Source organism: Protopterus annectens, chromosome 11.part0 (genome assembly GCF_019279795.1).
Source record: "Protopterus annectens isolate FY-2018-M chromosome 11.part0, PAN1.0, whole genome shotgun sequence".
Lineage (NCBI taxonomy): Eukaryota > Metazoa > Chordata > Ceratodontiformes > Protopteridae > Protopterus > Protopterus annectens.
Genome location: NC_056745.1, coordinates 840813737 through 840834604, shown reverse-complemented (window position 1 = coordinate 840834604; position 20868 = coordinate 840813737).

Genomic DNA, 20868 nt, shown 5'->3' with positions numbered 1-20868 from the left:
CATGGCAACTGGGTGTGTGTAAAGAGCAATGCTTTTTAGGCTAGTCACACCCACTACAATTCAAATGCCCTACTTTGGCAAGCCTGCTGATATCATTCACTTTGAAATACACCTTTGTGGAAACAGTAGTCCAGTAATCTCTTTGGCATATCCTATAACTGTGTAATGCTGTAGTGTGATAAACTAGTTAGGTAGGAGTTCTATTCCCAGACATGGCAAGTGTGGATGTTTGTCTAGGAAGCAATGCTTTTGAGGCCATTCACAGTCAATACAACCTCCATTGGCCTTCTTTGGCAAGCCTACAGATGTCATTCCCAGTGAAATAGACCTTTGGGGAAGAAGTAGTCCAGTAATCTCTGTGGTGATTCCTATAACAGTGTTATGCTGTAGTGTAATATAGTAGTTTGATAGGGGTTCTATTCCAAGACATGGCAAATGTGGATGTTTGTTTGTGTGTTTGTCTGTGTAGGGAGCAATGCTTTTGAGGTCATTCACAGTCACTACAACCTCCATTGCCCTTCTTTGGCAAGCCTGCTGATGTCATTCCCAGTGAAATACACCTTTGGAGAAGGAGTAGTCCAGTAATTTCTGTGGTGCCTCCTATAACAGTGTAATGCTGTACTGTGATATAGTAGTTTGCTAGGGGTTCTATTCCCAAACTTGGCAAGTATGGATGATTGTGTGTGTGCTTTTGTCTGTGTAGGGAGCAATGCTTTTGAGGCCATTCACAGTCACTACAACCTCCATTGCCCTTCTTTGGCAAGCCAACTGATGTCATTCCCAGTGAAATACACCTTTGGGGAAGAAGTAGTCCAGTAATCTCTGTGGTGATTCCTATAACAGTGTTATGCTGTAGTGTAATATAGTAGTTTGATAGGGGTTCTATTCCCAGACATGGCAAGTGTGGATGTTTGTTTGTGTGTTTGTCTGTGTAGGGAGCAATGCTTTTGAGGTCATTCACAGTCACTACAACCTCCATTGCCCTTCTTTGGCAAGCCTGCTAATGTCATTCCCAGTGAAATACACCTTTGGAAAAGGAGTAGTCCAGTAATTTCTGTGGTGCCTCCTATAACAGTGTAATGCTGTACTGTGATATAGTAGTTTGGTAGGAGTTCTATTCCCAAACTTGGCAAGTGTGGATGATTGTGTGTGTGCTTTTGTCTGTGTAGGGAGCAATGCTTTTGAGGCCATTCACAGTCACTACAACCTCCATTGCCCTTCTTTGGCAAGCCAACTGATGTCATTCCCAGTGAAATACACCTTTGGGGAAGGAGTAGTCCAGTAATTTCTGTGGCACGTCTAATAACTGTGTAGTGCTGTATTGTGATAAACTAGTTAGATAGGAGTTCTAATCCCAGACATGGCAACTGTATGTGTGTTTGTGTTTGTCATTCGTATCCTGTGTGGAGGTAGCTGTGAGTGTGTAACAACTGGACTCATTGTGGAGCAAGTTAGTCACATCCACTACAATTCAAATGCCCTACTTTGGCAAGCCTGCTGATATCATTCACTTTGACATGCATCTTTGGGGAAAGAGTAGTCCAGTAATCTCTTTGGCATGTCCTATAACTGTGTAATGCTGCAGTGTGATAAACTAGTTAGGTAAGAGTTCTATTCCCAGACATGGCAAGTGTGGATGTTTGTCTAGGAAGCAATGCTTTTGAGGCCATTCACAGTCAATACAACCTCCACTGGCCTTCTTTGGCAAGCCTGCTGATGTCATTCCAAGTGAAATACACCTTTGGGAAAGGAGTAGTTCAGTAATCTCCGTGGTGAGTCCTATAACAGCGTAAATGCTGTAGTGTAATATAGTAGTTTGATAGGGGTCCTATTCCCAGACATGGCAAGTGTGGATGTTTGTTTGTGTGTTTGTTTGTCTGTGTAGGGAGCAATGCTTCTGAGGCCATTCACAGTCACTACAACCTCCATTGCCCTTCTTTGGCAAGCCTGCTGATGTCATTACCAGAGAAATACACCGTTGGCAAAGGAGTAGTCCAGTAATCTCTGTGGTGCCTCCTATAACAGTGTAATGCTGTACTATGATATAGTAGTTTGGTAGGGGTTCTATTCCCAGACATGGCAAGTGTGGATGATTGTGTGTGTTTGTCTGTTTAGGGAGCAATGCTTTCGAGGCCATTCACAGTCACTACAACCTCTATTACCTTTCTTTGGCAAGCCTGCTGATGTCATTCCCAGTGAAATACACCTTTGGGGAAGGAGTAGTCTAGTAATTTCTGTGGCACGTCCTATAACTGTGAAATGATGTAGTGTGATAAACTAGTTAGGTAGGAGTTCTAATCCCAGACATGGCAACTGTATGTGTGTTTGTCATTCGTATCCTGTGTGGAGGTAGCTGTGAGTATGTAACAACTGGACTCACTGTGGAGCAGGTTTTGCAAATTTCTTATATGGTGGGCCTATTATATGTCACAATGTCCACCTTACAAGGATAACAGATGTCAAAAAGCCGAGAGGCTGGGGTGCCAAACTATACCCCTACATGTGACATCAGGGCCTAGCGAACAAAGTAAGCAACCCTTGTATTACCCAAAGAACACTCTCAACCCATGTCTCATACACAAACACACTTGCCTAGGCAACGACTGCTTTGTTGGTAGTACCCTGCTTATTGCCCACAGATAGTAACCATGGTGTGATTGCAGTGGACTACAGAGGGCATGCACCCTGTCCCATTGCTACAATAGGCACATCATTGCAGACCGTGCACTTTCACTATGTTCCCCACTGGATGCCTGCAACAACTGTGGTGCCATCAAATGTGACCCACAAAAGGACATACCATGCCTTAAACACATGCCCTGTATGGACAGATGCCACTGACATTAGGGAATACCTGTATCATGCTATCAGTGTTGGTGCAGGGTCAACCTGGTGTCCATTACCAGTCCCCACCACATGAGGCCAGGACTGGCACATCTGATGATAACAATCTGTGTACACAACATGGGCCAGACACCCCAGGTACAGTTCCACATGTCACTGAACATGCATGAGGGACATGTGCAGCACCCAGGCACTGTCCATGTCATGGAATATAAAACACATACATGGCAAGCATTGCACAGCACTGGCCACACGCAATAGTAACTCAAGTGACTGGATGATGAATACAGTACCCACCTGTGTGGGCCAATCCAGACACTACAGCCCTGAGCCACACTGTAGACCATTATCATGTGGCCTGATGGCAAGGTATAACCTTCACCTAGCCTTGTACAGCCTTCTGGCACAGTCAACCACTACACACCCATGAAGCAATGCCCCCATGCATGTCAGTACTGACACTCTGTGTCTGTGTGTGTGTGGAGTATGATGCTTTCGACCACATTCACACTCACTACAACTCCCATTGGCCTACTGAAGCATGCTGTCTGATGTCAGGCACCTTCACATACCTTTTGCCCATATAAAATCCGGATAACCCCTTTGGTGCATGTGATACCTGCGCATTACTGTATTGTGGCAAGCTAGCTAGTTAGGAAGTCTATTCCTGACCCTGTCAACTGTGTCAATGTGTGTGAGTCCCTGAGAGAGTCTGGTTGTGTTGACATTGAGACCTGTTCATGTGGACAGGTACGTGTACTACACGTACCTTATCACTACTATGTCACTGTTGCAGATGTCACTCACCATCAGATATACCTTTGGACAGCTTCCCAGCATGTAAGCTATGTGCCACATGCAATAACTGCATAGACATGGGATAGCAATACATAGTCAGTCAGGAGTTTGAAACCCTTGTACTGGTAGGTGTGTGACACAAGCATGCTTAAGTTTTACTCTCCCACCCCCTCCCTGACTTACTTTGTCTCTGTCTGTCTCTCTCACTCCCTCTCTGGTGGATGTGGAGAAGTACACCTGCTTTGCTTAGGCAGCAGCTTGTGTTTTGTAAGTGATGCTCATGATCATCCAATGGCCTCTGCACAAATTGCAGTCCCCCTCTAGCTGATTGAATGTGGAACAGCTGTGGTAACATTCCCATAGTCAGTTGCATGGAAACACACTCCAATATCTAGGAACATCATGTTGGTGTTGGGCCTTTTCATTCACTGTGAGCAGGACCTAAATCTGGTGTTTGACAAACAGCATCGCAGATGGTATTGGGATTTACCTCTAACAACATACACTGTGGAAACAGGGCAATAGACAGGAGGGGATGTGCCAGACATCACTACAGAATGTAAGTGTTGCTCTTCTGCATTTGGAGTAATGTCTGTTTAACAGGGTGTGTGCGGATATGGCGGGTCTACATGATTTAATACCTGTCATGACAGTGTTATGTGTTTGAGGAAACTCCCATCTGTAGAGTTATCTGCAGACTGGGCAGTGTGTGGAACCTTTTGTTTCTTTGAGAATTGCAGAAGCATAGTGTGAGGATTGCAGTCAGTACATGGTGACAGCCATGAGAGTTACTGACTTCATATCCCTCATAGCACATATGTCACAACAAACCCTGGTACAACAGTAAATGTATGAGGTTATCACAGCAACATGCCAATATTGGACCAGTGTCTGTAGCTCCAGCCACAAGTCTGTCAACCTTTGAACATATGTCATGCAGTAAGAGGTGCATATGTTCTGTACACCATTATTTATTGACATCATACCTGATAACAAGCCAGTCAGATATCAGACTACTAGACATATTATGTATAGTAAGGGTTGTTTCTGAGGACATAACTTGGGCATTCTGTGGTTGTGTGTACAGTACTGGGGTCTGTGTACTTAGGATGATTGTCGACAGTATGTGTATTGCGCATACATACCTTGGGCTGTGCTCAGACTGTGGTAGATGCCATTGTTCTTGGTCCTGTTCTATCTGATGTTACATGCTGCTTCAGTGTATGATACCCTATTGGCTCACATGCCTGTAGGGCCAGACACACATATGTCCCATACCAAAAACAGGCATCGGACCACACTGTGCCATGACCCAGTGTATGTATGGTTAGTGTGTGAGTGGCACATATGAGGATGGTGTTTATCAGATAGTACATATAGTGTCATATTAAGCTTGCATACCATATGTGGCTGTGGTTGTGTTCACATTGGTTGTGGGTATGCACTTTCTCACAGGTGTCTGTTACTCTGTGCTGTGACATGCGTGTAGAGCCTTCTGTAATTGCAGGTACATGTGTATTCCCCCATACAAAATGTAGTCCAGTGTTGTGGCAGTCTGCCTGTAGTTTACACAGTGCTTTGTGACATGCCTAGCAATCTAGTGTAATTACCCAGTGTGCTGTCATGTCCAGTTATTTGCAAGACATACTGCTGCCAGGCCACCATAACCATTGTATTTCTGACAAAGCAGTGGGATTCTGTCATCATGGGTTCAACTGAGTACAATATCCACTGTGGGATGTGGGTGCTGTGTACACTGTCATTACACCATAGTACACCTGGTATGTGTCCCATGTACCACTGTATGGTGACCACTGTCACCATAAACCATACAGGTAACTGATACCACAGTCCAGCCCAGTTATGCATGCGCTGTGTGCAGCCTACCTGTAACACACTGGGCACACTGACAAGTTAGTTAGCACCAATAGGCCAAGGTCTCTTGGATGTGGGTCTGCTTGTTATGTGTCTGTTAATGTGTATATGATGGTATGTCACACTATGTATTGTCCATATACAACCATTACATCCCCCATTACCATACTGTACATGTCTGAGAATGTTCTGCATATAACATATAACCTGAAACACACCTCACCCTAAACGCTGTGTGGTGTGTGCAATAAAAGCCACACACTTCAGTAGCACTACATACCTAGGTAGGGGTCTCGTCCTAGTATTGCCAAGTAAGAGTGTGCGTGTATGTGGATGGGTCTACATCAGGTTGCTGATTATACATGTCCCAGTGGGTCACCTGTCTATGAGGCACATGCTATAACTGTTATACAAACCTGTGACATGTTTCAACTGTACCCCGGATATGTCACAGCCATGGTGTAACCACAGTGTCATACCCCTTGTGGGATATGACTGCAGACCATCCTCCTGCTGACACATGTACACCTACGACACAAATGGATAACATTATGGAGACCACAATCACCCAGTGTTACTAACAGCTGTAATGCATCATTGATGGACAGCTGCACTACCTGACATGTATGCATTAAACATTACTCCTGACAACATGTTACACTGCAGTACATTGGTACACTGTAGTACAGTCACCGTGTGCATCAGAACCATATTAGCCTGTCCCTGAATCAATGTTATGGATGACAGGGATGCGGCACAGGTATCATCATATGCACAGGGTGTGTTGTTGGTTTGCCAGAGACTGAGGGTGGGCCATATGTTTGACACCATGTGTGCAGGTAAGGGGTGTAATTAGTTGAAATGGGTGTGGTGATGTGGTGTGAGTAGGTAGTTGGTTACCCTAGGTGTGTTCATATAGTGTGTGGGTATGCATGCACACAGTTCTGCCATGTGGCTGCCCTATACAGGTGTTTCTTGGACAGCTGCAGACCATACCTGGCAGGGTGTGCAGTTCACTGCCTCCGGCCATGGACACGCAGACTGTGCCTGCCAGGGGTTCCATGGGCATGTCCAGGTACAGGCCTCAATGTGCTACTCTCCCCTGATGATGACAGATGTCTGCTGGAACCAGGTCCATCCTGGGACTGGCCAGGGCCATGTGCAAATGGCATGCTGTGGTGTGGCATGGACAGCGCCCTCCTTCAGTGCTGGGGCTGGTACTGCCACTACGGGAGCACCTTGGTGTCCTAGCACGTCCACGTTGATCACCACCTGTTGGTGTTGCTGGCCTACGTCCATGTGGCCGTCGCTGCACTCCCACCTCATGTTCAAGCATGGGCAAACCACGGTCGATGAGGCCCAGCATCTCCACCCAGTCGTCTATCCATGACCTCGGTATAATCAAGGAGGGAACCAGACAGTTCATGGAAGTTGTCACTTGCAGATGTGACAGCAGCCCTCTGCAGCCTCAGGCCCTGTCTGGTGTACAGTTCCATACATGCCTGCACCCCCATGACAGTCTGAAACATGCTCCTGGTGATACCAGTTGTGGCACTTCTGCCAGGAGCATGATGACCAGCGGCCCTACCACAAGCCCCCTGGTATATCTGCCTATGTGGTGCCCTTCTGGACATCTGGCTATGCCTGCTGTGACCAGACACAGTAGGCATACATACCACACTCTCCTGTGCACTGCCACCAACTGCCAACTGTCCTTCTGCTATGCCCACTGGTGACGGGGTATGTATAGGCACTGTAACTGTTGGGGTGGCTAAGTGGGGGATGTCAAATGTTGGTGCAGTTTTGGCCCCTGACAACCCCGCCTGTATCTCAACAGTGCTATCATCATCTTCGGTGTCTGTATGGACACCAACATCAGATTGCATGCAGGAGGGACCTTGACCCACCTCGCCACCTGTGGGGGAAAACAAGAAACCCACTTTAAGACCTGCACAGCATTGCATAAGAGTACACACACACACACACACACACACACACACACACACACACACACACACACACGCACACACACACACATACACACATTCCACCTTAATACCTACCTGTCCCTGATTTTACAGACAGTCCCAAAATTATTCACATAAGTTCCCCATCCTGCATCACACTTGGTAACATACACTCATTAATACAACTCATTAACGTATTATTCCTCTAAATGCCTAGACGAGTGATCACAACACAAGATCTGTTACTCCATTACCTCCTTGACCTACGTGGAGTAGGTTTTACATGCCCTCACTCCTGTCATCCAGTGTTCACCCTGTGTATGTCTGGACATTGTAGGCATGGCCCCTATATGTTAGGTTCTACTATGTTCACTCCATAATGTCACGCACTGGAGTGTCATGTGTAAGTATTGCTCAGTACATACCGGAAATGCTGCTCAATTAACCTATCATGTGGACAACAGCAATATATGGATACACTCCCTGGTGTTGTCTAGTAATTCAACAGTCAAAGAAAACACTGTGGTACACTGCGTTCAATACACAAAATAAAATATCAAAAACAAAATAGAACACAGTTGCGTAAAATCACCAGAATTTATTGTAGCAATAAATTCTGGTGATTTTACGCAACTGTGTTCTATTTTGTTTTTGATGTTGTCTAGTAATTCCCCAATGCTTCTGTAGTGCTGCATATGTGGGTAGTTGTTCACCTGTCTGCTAATTGCAATATTAAGGGTGTACCCGGTGTCTACTTTCCCTCCCAATGCATGTTCCATGTTACAGACCTTATTATACTATCAACTGTCCTGTGATTACATATCAGACAAGTATTCCTGGTGTCTCATATGTCAGTCCATGTCCATGTACTGCACGATCCCAAAGGGAAGTACTGCCGTATGAAAAACCCCACAATCATACATGTGCATACATGGACACCCACACAAACACAAACACATGCACACACACATCCTAAATACATCAATCCCACTCCACCAGATTGCACTTACAGACACACACACACACACACACACACACACACACACACACACACACACACACACACACACACACACACACACACACACACACACACACACATATATACATGCACACACACACACACACACACACACACACACACACACACACACAAACACACACACACACAGGTGAGGTTTCACAAAGATAGTACACACAGTCCTCTCATTACCCATCTGTCAACATGCATAACATATGGTACTCAACAGCATGCAGTGCAGCTATAGTCAATCCATGCTAGCAACAGTATACTTGTATGTGATGCATGGGCTGTGTTAGTAGGTGATGCCCCTTCCCCTGGAAAACACTGCACCCATGTACACAGTATTGCTGTGCACCTGCTCTGCACCCTACCATGTACTGTGCACCAAACCTCACAGGTGTACAAACCATTGCTGAATGTGTATTACTGTGTCAGTTATGTCTGCTCTAACAGCCCCTATGACTTTCAGCAGCACATACCTGGGATGATATGTCGACAGATGTCATTTGTGGATGCCTGATGTCTGGTTTACAGATCTCAACATCAGCGTTGCATACATGACCAATCCAATACTAGTACACTGACAACCATCAGACCATACCATGGCTATGGGGAGTGTACACACCTTATTAATATGATGCACTCTTCCTTGATCTTCCAAGGGACAACATCACCACATATATTAACAGTACATGAGCCTGATATGTGACATATGTCCTGTACATTCACATGCAGTGTCTAAGAAATGTGTTTGGTATGCAGATGCTGACCGCGATGCATACACTTCGTGGGTGCATATGTGCACATGCCCTTATCATGACGGTTTGTTGCACCTATTGATATGTGTACTACAGCAGTCACTATTCCTGGCAGGGGTATACTAGCATGGGCCATCTGCATTTGCCAGTATATGGTCAGTTTGCCCTACACGTCCCCCAACCCTGCATGATTGCAATGTCTCCTCATGTGCACATCTCTTGGTGTTCAAACACTGCTGTCAGTATTGCTGTGGGGGAAGGTTTATGTCTGCCACAGTTCCTGAACCTGACTGTCTGCAGATACAGCCATTCTTAGCATCCTTAGGATCCCTGCTGCAGTGCACTGGTGTGTCATGCTGACACACCCTCCTCACCTTCAGCCTTTTTGCAGCTGCTTGAAAAGTATGGCCTACACATGTCAGTCAGTTTGCAGTGTCCCATACACTAAACCCCACGTGTTATAGCCTAATCCCAGATAATAATGTGGACCACAGTATTATGTTATGCCATAGTGTAGATCTGTAACAGTTGCTATTGTAATACAGGTATATACACTGTTGTTGCACTGTATAAGGGTGATGTTTCACACATGTCCCTACTGTAGGCCATGTGTCACACCATTATGTTCATCTCTGTGGACACATTTCTCAATGACAGGATGTTAGTTATCTTGCAAGTGTCTGACATACCCTTTAGATACCCCATCATGGTCACCACGTTGATGCAGTGCATTTAACAGCAACAATATGTGAACATGTATGGCATGCATTATGGGTAGGTGTGTTAGATGTGTGCATGGAATATACCATAGCCATTACATGCCTGGTGTATTGGCAAGCATCAGCATAAACCATACTCGCCAGCTACAGGCTGCTGCCTTGGTAGTATACCAGAGGGACCTACATAAAAGTGTGAGAGATGCAATGTCAGTGGCCACAGATGTGGCATTGCTACAGGGTGGGTGCAGCATTACAGTACATCAACAGTACAAGTCCACAATACTACTGCTTATGCACATCTGTTTATTACTACTACGCAGCAACAAACTATATATATGACATCTCACATATGCATGATCTACCTGTACAGATGCAGATCCATGCACAGCAGTGGTCTACTGATGTGCCCTGTGGCCTTACCTGCATGCTCCTCAGCCAGTGTGTGGGTAGCACCCACCTTCACAATGGTCTCTGCCAGTTGTTTGGTGTGCAGATGGTCAGGTGCCACAAGGCTGCTGAAGAGCTCCTAAACACATGTCAGGGGCGGATGGATGGCATGCCCCCCCCCCCTGTTGTGAGGTGATCCCCCCAGACTGCAGCAGTACACTGAAGGGCACTGCGAAGCAGGTCAGAACAATGATGCCAGACCTGTTTATAACTGCGGTTACGCAGGCCGATATCATTGACCCTGTTGACTAGATTGTTCCCCAGGGTGGTCTGCTCCTGCTCCTCATGGGCAGACTTGCTGAACAGAACCAGATAGTACCATATTAGGTGGTTCAACACAACCTCATTTTCCAAAACTGAATATGTGGGTAGACGGCTGTGGGACATCTGGCCTGAAAGACATAAAGATGGAAACAAGTCTGAGCAACTCATACAGCAAGGTTACCATAGTTCTTAATACACATCTCTGTCACCGCCCCCCCCACCACCATATCAGTGGCAACAAACTGTTCACACAATTCAATAGGTATGGCTACAGCTTATCTACCATTGGGACATGTATTGTACCACACTTTGTGCTATGTGTTTGTAGCCATGTTCCCTGTGTGGACGCTATCATTGCTGGCCTGTTATGGACTGTTTCACCTCCATGCCATTGTCAGGGCCACTATGGTTCCATATATGCATGTGGTATGCTTGCTATGTGATTGTTGCACATTTTTCATTTTGAGTTAATGGGGATATCTATGCATGCTGTTGGACATGTTCCAGGATTGTGTGGACTATTACTACCCACATATGTTCTATAACAGTGACACAATAGCATGTTTAGGGAATAGTTGCCAGCAGAACCACCTCTCCCACCTCATCTAGCCATATTACCAGGCCACATCACATGTGGGACCCACCCTGGGGCCTCCTCATCTACTGGTCCAGCACTACCTTCAGGTGGAACCGCCTCAGGGGATGTTGCACCTCCCCCAGGGGAACACACAGACATTATCCTGTCAGCCGAGGTCAGGTCCAGGGTCTGTTCCATAGGGGGCTCCACAGACACTTGTGGGATGTGCTACAGCACCTTGAGGCACCCAGTATACATTCACAGGGTCCACATGCTCCTCCTGCTCAGCCTCCAGGCCAGGCACCTTCAGGGTTGTGGACTGCTGTTGTGAGTAGCATGGGGAGGGGGCCTTGTTCCAATTGTTTCCATATGGGGGCTCATGGGGCTTCCACATCACAGGCCACACACACCATCCAGGGTTTTTACCCACCACATGTGTCATATACCACCCCTGTAGGCTGTCCTCAATATCTACCAACCCAAACCACCTCCACAAATATACCTGCTATCCTTCCCCATATTCCCATTCCCTACTTCACAGACAAGGGCAATGTGGTCCCAACAAGGGGTTCACATGTGACATACCCGTCCATGTTGCACACACTTACAGCTGTATATATTTCTGTGTATTGCTATGTGTGCTGTTCCCTCACACATGCCATGCAGCACTGTGGTGGTAATATAGGGGACATGTATTTACATACATATATGTGTATGTGTGTGTTTGTATATATGTAGACATACATATATATATATATATATATATATATATATATATATATATATATATATATATATGTCTCTGTAGATATATATTATGTTGTATATATGTGTTTTTATATATATATATATATATATATATATATATATATATATATATATATAAGTTCACTACATAATCCCAAACTTTTGAAATACCGAATTTCAAAAGCTCAAGACCATGTAGCCAAAACCCTAGAATACCGAAAGACCAGAAGCGTGAAATTCAAAATCCCGATGTTCAGAGATATTGAATTAGCGCTTCTGGTGTTGCGGTTCAGGTAAGTATGTGTGTGTAAGTGTGTTTGTGAGGGGATTTAGTGTGTGTAAGTGTATGTTGTGACTGTGATGTGTATGTGTGAGGGACTGTAACTTGTGGGTGTGAGTTTGCCTTGTGTGTCTGTGCGATCTCAGAGTTAGAATATTTAAGAAGGGGGTGTGGGGGCACAACCCCCCACATGGGGGGTGCAGGGGGGCTTGCCCCCCTGCTTATCTGTAGTGTAGTGTGATATGTTTGATTGTGGGGGGAAGCTATGTGGATGTGTGTGCTGTGTGCGTGTTAGATGTTCGGGATTTTAAATTTCGAGCTTGTGTAGTTTCGGTATTTAGGGGTTTCGGGTTTATAGTCTCGAGCTTTTGAAATTCGGTATTTCAAAAGTTCAGGATTATGTAGTGAACCCATATATATCTACGGGTTCACTACTAAATCGCGAATTATGGAATCTCGAGACTCTGAATCCCGGAGACCAGAATCTCGAGATTCGGTAATATCGAAATTAAAAAAACAACATTTTTTAAAGCATATGCAGGGGGGCAGGTCCCTCTGCACCCACTGCAACTTAAATATACCAACTCCGAGATCACACCACTGTAGTGTGATCTTGGATTTGGTATAGTTAAGTTGCAGTTGGTGTGGGGGTGCAGGGGGGCTTGCCCCCTGCATATACCTTTCTAAATGTCTTTTTTTTCTTCTTTTTTTTATTTTTTAATTTCAGTATTACAGAATCTCGAGATTCTGGTCTTCAGGATTCAGAGTCTCAAGATTCCGTAATTCGAGATTTAGTAGCAAACCTATATATATATATATATATATATATATATATATATATATATATATATGTCTACATATGGGTATCTGTATATCTGTAGACATACATGTATATATATATATATATATATATATATATATATATATATATATATATATATATATATATATATATACACATATACATATACATACCTTTATATGGGGTACATTCAGACATCAGGTCCACAATCTCTAACTCTACTTCCTGCACAGCTGCACTGTTCTGCCTTGCTACAACACACACAGGTGCCACATATGGACGCAGCCTAACATTAGGGGGGTATATATAGGGCCAGATTGCAGGTAAGCCTATTACACATCTATGACATTTCAGCATGCTACAATACATGTTAACCTGAGTGCTCTGCGAGTGGTGGACTCTGGAACCCACATGTCCATCTTTATGGCATTACTTCCGCCACCAGCTATTGGCCCCAGTAATATAAATCCTTTCCATTATACAACAGACAATATGTTGGCTTACATCTTGTTAGTCGGTGCTGCTCTGCACAATTGACGGATATGGCCTACTATCCACAGGGACAGACTCTAATGTCCATAGCAGTTGATCAGCTGAACATCATTACAACAGCAACACCTGATGGCAAATATATATCATTCCACATCATCTACCCCAGTATTATGGACCAAGTACTACAGTCAATTACATGCATATATAATATGTAATGGGGATGAGGTCTGTTGTGGATGGTGTCCTTGTAGGTTTTTTTTCTCCTTGGCTATGGCTTTAGCCTGCTTCCTTTGTTTCTGTTTTTGGTTTGGTTGTGGTTCTGGTTTTGGTTGTGGATTTGTTTTCTCTCTCTCTCTCTCTCTCTCTCTCTCGCTCTCTCTCTCTCTCTCTCTCTCTCTCCAGTAAATGGATTGAGCTACTTGGAATAGATTGCAGCATGGCTTTTGTAGGTGATGCACATGATCAAGTGATGGCCTCTGCACCAATCAGTGTCCTCCACTTGCTACTTGCATACAGCATGCTGTGTGGTACTTCCAATTACCACTATCATGGCAACCCACTACTATAAATCCCTACATCATGTGGGCGTGGTCCCTTTACCTTTCCTGTATGGTGGACATCCTTACTGTGTGTGGGCAGCAGTGTTACAGACACCAGGTAGCAATACCTCTTACAAGATAACCTGCACACTCAGGTCAGCTACGTATTTGTATGAGGTTCCAGAACTACAAACAGAGTGTGAGTAGTGTTGTTGTATGCATTGTATAGCACCAGTTTCACATGGACTGCAGTCTGTCTGCATAGGTCTCAACTGTGTGCCTATCCACTTGATGGCCAGAGGTGTGCCTGTTATGTTTCGCCTGTCCACCACACAGGTCTTGTATCAGATATATCACTGGCAGTTTGTGTGTTGAGTGCTATCAGTACATGGCTACATCCATTTGTGTTTCTGATGTCATATTTCTGACTAAGGGTATGTTGCAGACTATCCTGTAGCACCAGCAACTTGCTTATTGAATGACAACACTATTTCACATATGGGCCTGTGTTCCGGCCTCTGTCCTCCACCTACATACCAGGCTTTGTCCATATGACATGCTGTCAGGGATTGTTATGTAGTGGCCTGTGAGTATGTCATGCTGCCATTCCTGCCATCATTCCACTGCTGTTGTGGCCCCCACACATATTGTGGGGTTGGGTCCATATATGTGTGGGCTTCATCTGCACAATACATGTGTACCCTTATGCAGTCAATAGGTCAGTGTATGTAACAGTGGTATATGCCTCTGTATGTCAGTCTATGGGGGAGATGCACCATAACTAACCTAGGCTGTTACAACACGTGAGGTATATCAGGAGTAAGCTGAAATAAGGTATCTGGATGTACATTACGATACAATTCACCATGGGCAATTGCAGGCCTACTGCTTCCTGCCATACAGACTGTTCTGTTTGTCAGTGTGATTGTGATGGTTTCAGTTATGCCTTATTATGTAACAGATACATCCCATTGTTTCAATTGAAGTCTTTACCCCCTAGGGATTGTGTACAGAGTGAAGATAGAGGCTGCTGGATTATACATCTGCATTACTTACTGTTAATTGATTGTTATCCTGTGGCCTAGTCTGTTTTTACTGTTGTACTACTTGAAGGCCTTGGCCTGGACAGCAACATATGTTATGTTTCCGGAATACTGTATTAATTGATCTGTTTGAGAGTTGCATTATTCTGTTTATATGTATTTCAGAGTCTAAACAGCTATATGACATGGCATATACAACTGTAATAGTACACAAACAAAGCTTCCTCATGTATGCAAACCTGTGTGTGGTATTATATCCTTTGACCTCTCTGTGGGTATATGTTTCAGGCAACAATTGTCTTTTGTATGGGTGACTCATACAGTGTCCAGTTGGTAAGGTGGCAACTCTAGGCATACTGGCTGTTCCGTATGGTGTGCACCCTCTAAATATGTATCTTCATATACATATCTCTGTGTGTCTATGTGTAGTTACATATATATGTATATATATATATATATATATATATATATATATATATATATATATATATATATATATATATATATATATATATATATATATATATATATATGTATCTGCATATGTGTGTGTGTGTGTGTGTGTGTGTGTATATGTATCTTAGGAATGTTTATTGCTTCCACATTGTACATTCCCTATGGTAGCCAGACTGTACTGCATGATATGTTATTGATACCAGCCTGAGATAATACAGGTGGGATGGATTACTGTTAACATCTTGTACCCATGTTGTGTTGTTGGTATTGTATTGCAAGGCAGACCTGTTTGGCTGTGGGGGTGGGGGTAATAATACGTACAAGACATATGTAGCTTGGGCCCCTGCACCCCCATTAACAGTGCCTGTGGTCATATATGTATTTGTTATGTTGTCTTTTATAGCTATAGATATATATTTGTATATACACGCACACACACACACACACATATAAAGAGACATATATATATATATATATATATATATATATATATATATATATGTATGTATATCTATAGATGTATGAATATGTGTGTGTGTGTGTGTGTGTGTGTGTGTGTGTATATATATATATATATGTGTGTGTGTGTGTGTGTGTGTGTGTGTGTGTGTGTGTGTGTAGATATATATATATATTTAAATATAAATATATACACACACATGCATCTACATGTTTAAATACATTTCCTGTATGTTGAATGCCTGTGCTGGATGATATGCTTGCAAAAACATCATGGCTCTATATATCTGACATGGCTTAGTGGTAAATCCCTTTGGCTATGGTGTGCAGGGTCATGGGTTCAAGACTTTCAGCGGTTGTTTATTTTGTTGCTGGGCAGAACAAGGGCCGTTAGATACAGAGTGATAAAGGCACTTTTAAGCAGTTGTAAGTGGGTTTGCATGGGTTTGTGCAGATGTAAGCACTGCTAACTTCCGGTTACAGTTTCTTATACTCAGTTAGCTTCTAAATTGCATAACCTGTGTAGGCATTTCTTACCCCACTCAAATAGGCTTAAATCCACTTACTGCTGCTTAAAAGTGCTTACTCCCATGCTAATTTCTTTAAAAGAAATGAAAAAGGGTTGATAGGAAAGTGGTGAAAAAGGGGCACAAAGATGGAAAGACAGTAGGGAAAATAGCTAGGGATGTGCAGGAAGGGTATAGGGAAGGTCCATAGCTGTCCATTTCTTCTACAGCTACAGCTGTGCATATACACTGAATTTGGAGATAGATTTGGACACTCATACCCCTGAGAGAAGGGTGAGGACAACAATAATATGTTGTTAAGCTAATTAGACCAGATTATATGTGTCCAGTGGACATGTGTGCAAAATGGACAGCTATATATGGGACGATATTTTTTTTTTGGGAACAGATTGCCCTTTTTTTTTTTTTCAAGTGAGAGTGGAATGTTGGGGAAGGATAGTAGGTATATTTAGGGAGGTAGGCTGGGTAGGTTAACTGACATGACAAACAAGATGCAGACAGGGGCAGTATATGACACATGTGGGGGGTAAACACCTTGATGGGGAGGGGTGTTGGGAAATTGGAAGCCTATGAGCCCCGTAGTGGAAACATTGGGTCCGAGGTCCCCACCCATGGGCAGTCACCACTGCATCTTCACAACCCCGAAGGTGGCTGTGCTGGGAGGCTGAGTAGGAGAGCCAGGCTGACCCTCTAGTCATGACACATGGCCCTCAAGCTGGTTTAGCAGATCTCTGATCTCCCTGCAGAGCTTGCTACACACCATGACCTGGACCTGGCAAGCCCCATCCCCTGAGGCGATTCCACCCAAAGGTGGTGCAGGACCAACAGACGAGGAGGTCCTGCGCCACAGACATGCTGGTGCTCTGTGCCACGGCCAGCTGATGTGGGACAGGTGGGTCCACCAGGACCCGCCTTTCCATACGTGCTGTGGTGTTTAAGTTTTATCTACATATGTGGGTTAGTAATAGTCAACACATTCCAGGATTAGGTATAACAGCATGCATAGATATTCCCATTAACCCAAACACCAGATATGGAATAGTTGCATAGCAAATAGAACACATGCATATATGGGACCACAGTGGTCATTACAACAGGATGCAGGTACATTGATGGCAGCATGCCACCAATGTGGCAGTATTTCAACATAGCACATGCATAGAAACAAATTTAAATAATTATCAAACAATAGGACTTATGTCCCAACATTAGAGTTAAGTCAGCACATACCAATTGAGTTAGATATTTAGTTTATTGTTGCAGATATGGTGGGAGGGGGAGAAAGATGTCAATTAACAACTAGTATATTCCTGTAGTTCGCATTACTTTCCTAGTCAGTGCTGTAATCTGTACCTTACAAGTATTAGTACACTACCGTATTGCCTTAGTTTGGACAGTGGTATGGCTGTTGACAACTATATACATGAACTGGTTTTACCTGCAGTATACACCTCTTACCTGGTATACCTGTGGAGGTATTGTTTGTTAACACTACCTAACTGTTTCTACACATACTCCCAGATTCCAGATTGATGTTATGCACATACCTGTCCATCTCTTTTTGCACACACATTAGGCATGTTTTCACCACATGGAGGTGAGATGGGACATATTTCCACTATTGCCCTCTTAAACTGTAGTGACTTGTACAATGACATGTTTGTTTTATTTGACATTTTCCAAATATGTGCAGGTCTGACAGTCAGTTATATGACATGACATGCTGCCTACATGTCAGAAATTGGCACACTGATATGGCAGGGGGCAGAGTAACAACCAGCAGATATGGGCCAAATAACTGGACATTCTGGACATTTATGTACACTTGTCGGGTATGATTCGGCATACAGCTTACTACCACTCCCAGGATTCAAACCATGGCTGTGTCTGCTAAAAATAAGACACTGTCCATCACAGTTGAATGTGCTATATAGGTATTGCTGTGTATCTCTTGTCTGATTTCTGTCTATAATTCTCCTGTGGTTTTACATTCTGACCCTGTAATTACAACACTTTTATACAGGATTTCCTAGACAGTTGTATTAGGTAGTACATTGTGGGTGACAGTGATAGTACTACCTTGCATCTGCAACACTAACAATGCCGTACAATACCAGAGTAAACAGTACCAGTACAGGATATCAGTCTTTTATTTATAGGCACAGTGTTTGTATCTGACAGACCTATGAGAGCAATGTTTGTTAGCACTACCTACATGTTGCCAGACAAATCACCAGTTTCCACATTAGTATTATGCACATACATCTCACTCTGTTACTGTACACACTCTGGTCACAGCTTGACAACATGGGGATGGAGATGGGACATACTTGGCTACTTACTCTTGTAACATTTTGGGGGGTTGCTAGACTGACAGGTTTGTTGTTATATATGTCTGACAATCAGTTGTATGTCTTGTTTGCTGCCTAAACATCTGGGATCATCCCACTGGTTTGCCAGGGAGACAGGGTGACAGGCAGCAGCTATGGACTGTACTCGACATTCTGGACATTTCTGTACACTTTTGGGGTATGGTTCTGCATACAGCCTACTACCACTGCTAGTATTCGAACCATGACTGTGTGTGCAAAAAATACAACAGTTGACGTCACAGTTGAGTGTGTTATTTGTATTTTGTTGTCTGTCTTTTCAGTGTTTTCTAAGTCTCTCTCAGTTGTACTATTTGACCTCTTGGGATTACAACAGTCATATACAGACATTCCAACACAATTTACTTATGTAGCACAGTGTGGGTAACAGTACTTACTACAACAGTACTATTAAGTAATTGCAACTCTACATTACCATATGATACCAGAGTGAACACATGCAGTCCAGCAGTTAGACCTTAATTGTCAGGCTATTATGCTTTTATTTACATACAACCTATATGAGACTCTTCCTGCACTGTTCTCTGGTGTATGCAGTACATGCCTTAAACAATACAGGTTTTATACAGGCAATTAACTTACTATTATTACTTTTAGATTTATTTCCTATGACAGTACATGCAAGAGTATTACTAACCTGCCTCACATCGCAACCGCTCCAATCTACAGCCATGGGCCTCCTGGTTCATAGCCTGCTCACTTGCCACTGTGAAAGACATAAGAGGAATACTTAGCCATACCTATCTATAATAAACATGAGCTGGCAATTATTAAACAGGTAGTGGACTGATACTTACACACTGCTGGGACTTCCCCTGTCCTCCTAGCCTCTTGGATCCACTGATCCAAGAGATCCCCCTTTCACCGCCTCAGGTCGGCATAGTGATGTCTGACCTGCTCACCAGTTTGGGGTATGCCAGTGGCACTGGTGAGGTCATGGGCGAGATGGTTCCAGGCTTCCGCTTTGTATTGGGAACCCTGGTATGGTTCTGCAGCAGTCTCATGTCATGGTCTTTCACAAGGAGTCCTGCCAAGACTCTGGACTCCTGGAAGCCCCAGCACTGTGCCTGAAAGCACACACCCTCTCCCATTCCAGACATAGTGCCTACAAGGGGAAGCTACAACCGGTTATGAGATGTATTCCCGTCTGTTGGGTTTAAATAGGGATGGTTTCCCACACTTTGCTGTGATTGGACAGTTTTGAAAAGGCTAAGCTATGGACAAACCTGCTTACCTAAGGTTGGCATTGCTTAAAGGGATATACCAATGGGCAGACTGAGTTAGCTGGCCTACACATTGCTTACACCTACTAAGCTGGGCTGTGCAATGCTTAGCTTTACTTAATATTTAAGTTGCATTATATTTGCATTGTGGTATTGATTTATTATTCATTACATTTTATATATGTGTTTGGTATCCATGATTCATGTGTGTGTACACTGTGTTTATTAGGGGATTTCAACACTTTATTACAATGACACCTCACATCTGGGCTTAATGCAGTACTCCAGTTCACATATTTATGTCCTGTAGTTGGTTATACAATATAAAACTGTATATAGATTCCTTTCACATGTTCAGTTTGTATTTCCTATGGTGAGGATCTGTTTGGTGATACCTGAATCTTATGTACTGCTGTGATGGCTTAGTGGTTAACTACTGTGACTATAGTGTACAGGGTTCTCCGTTCAAGACCTGCAAAGGCTGTTTATTTTGTTTCTGGGCAGAACAGCGGCTGATGCATACAGAGTGATGAAGGCACTTTTAAGCAATTGTAAGCGGGTTTGCGCGAAGGTAAGCAATGCTAACATCCGGTTAAGTATGCTTACAGTGAGTTAGCTTCAATATTGCTTAACCTGT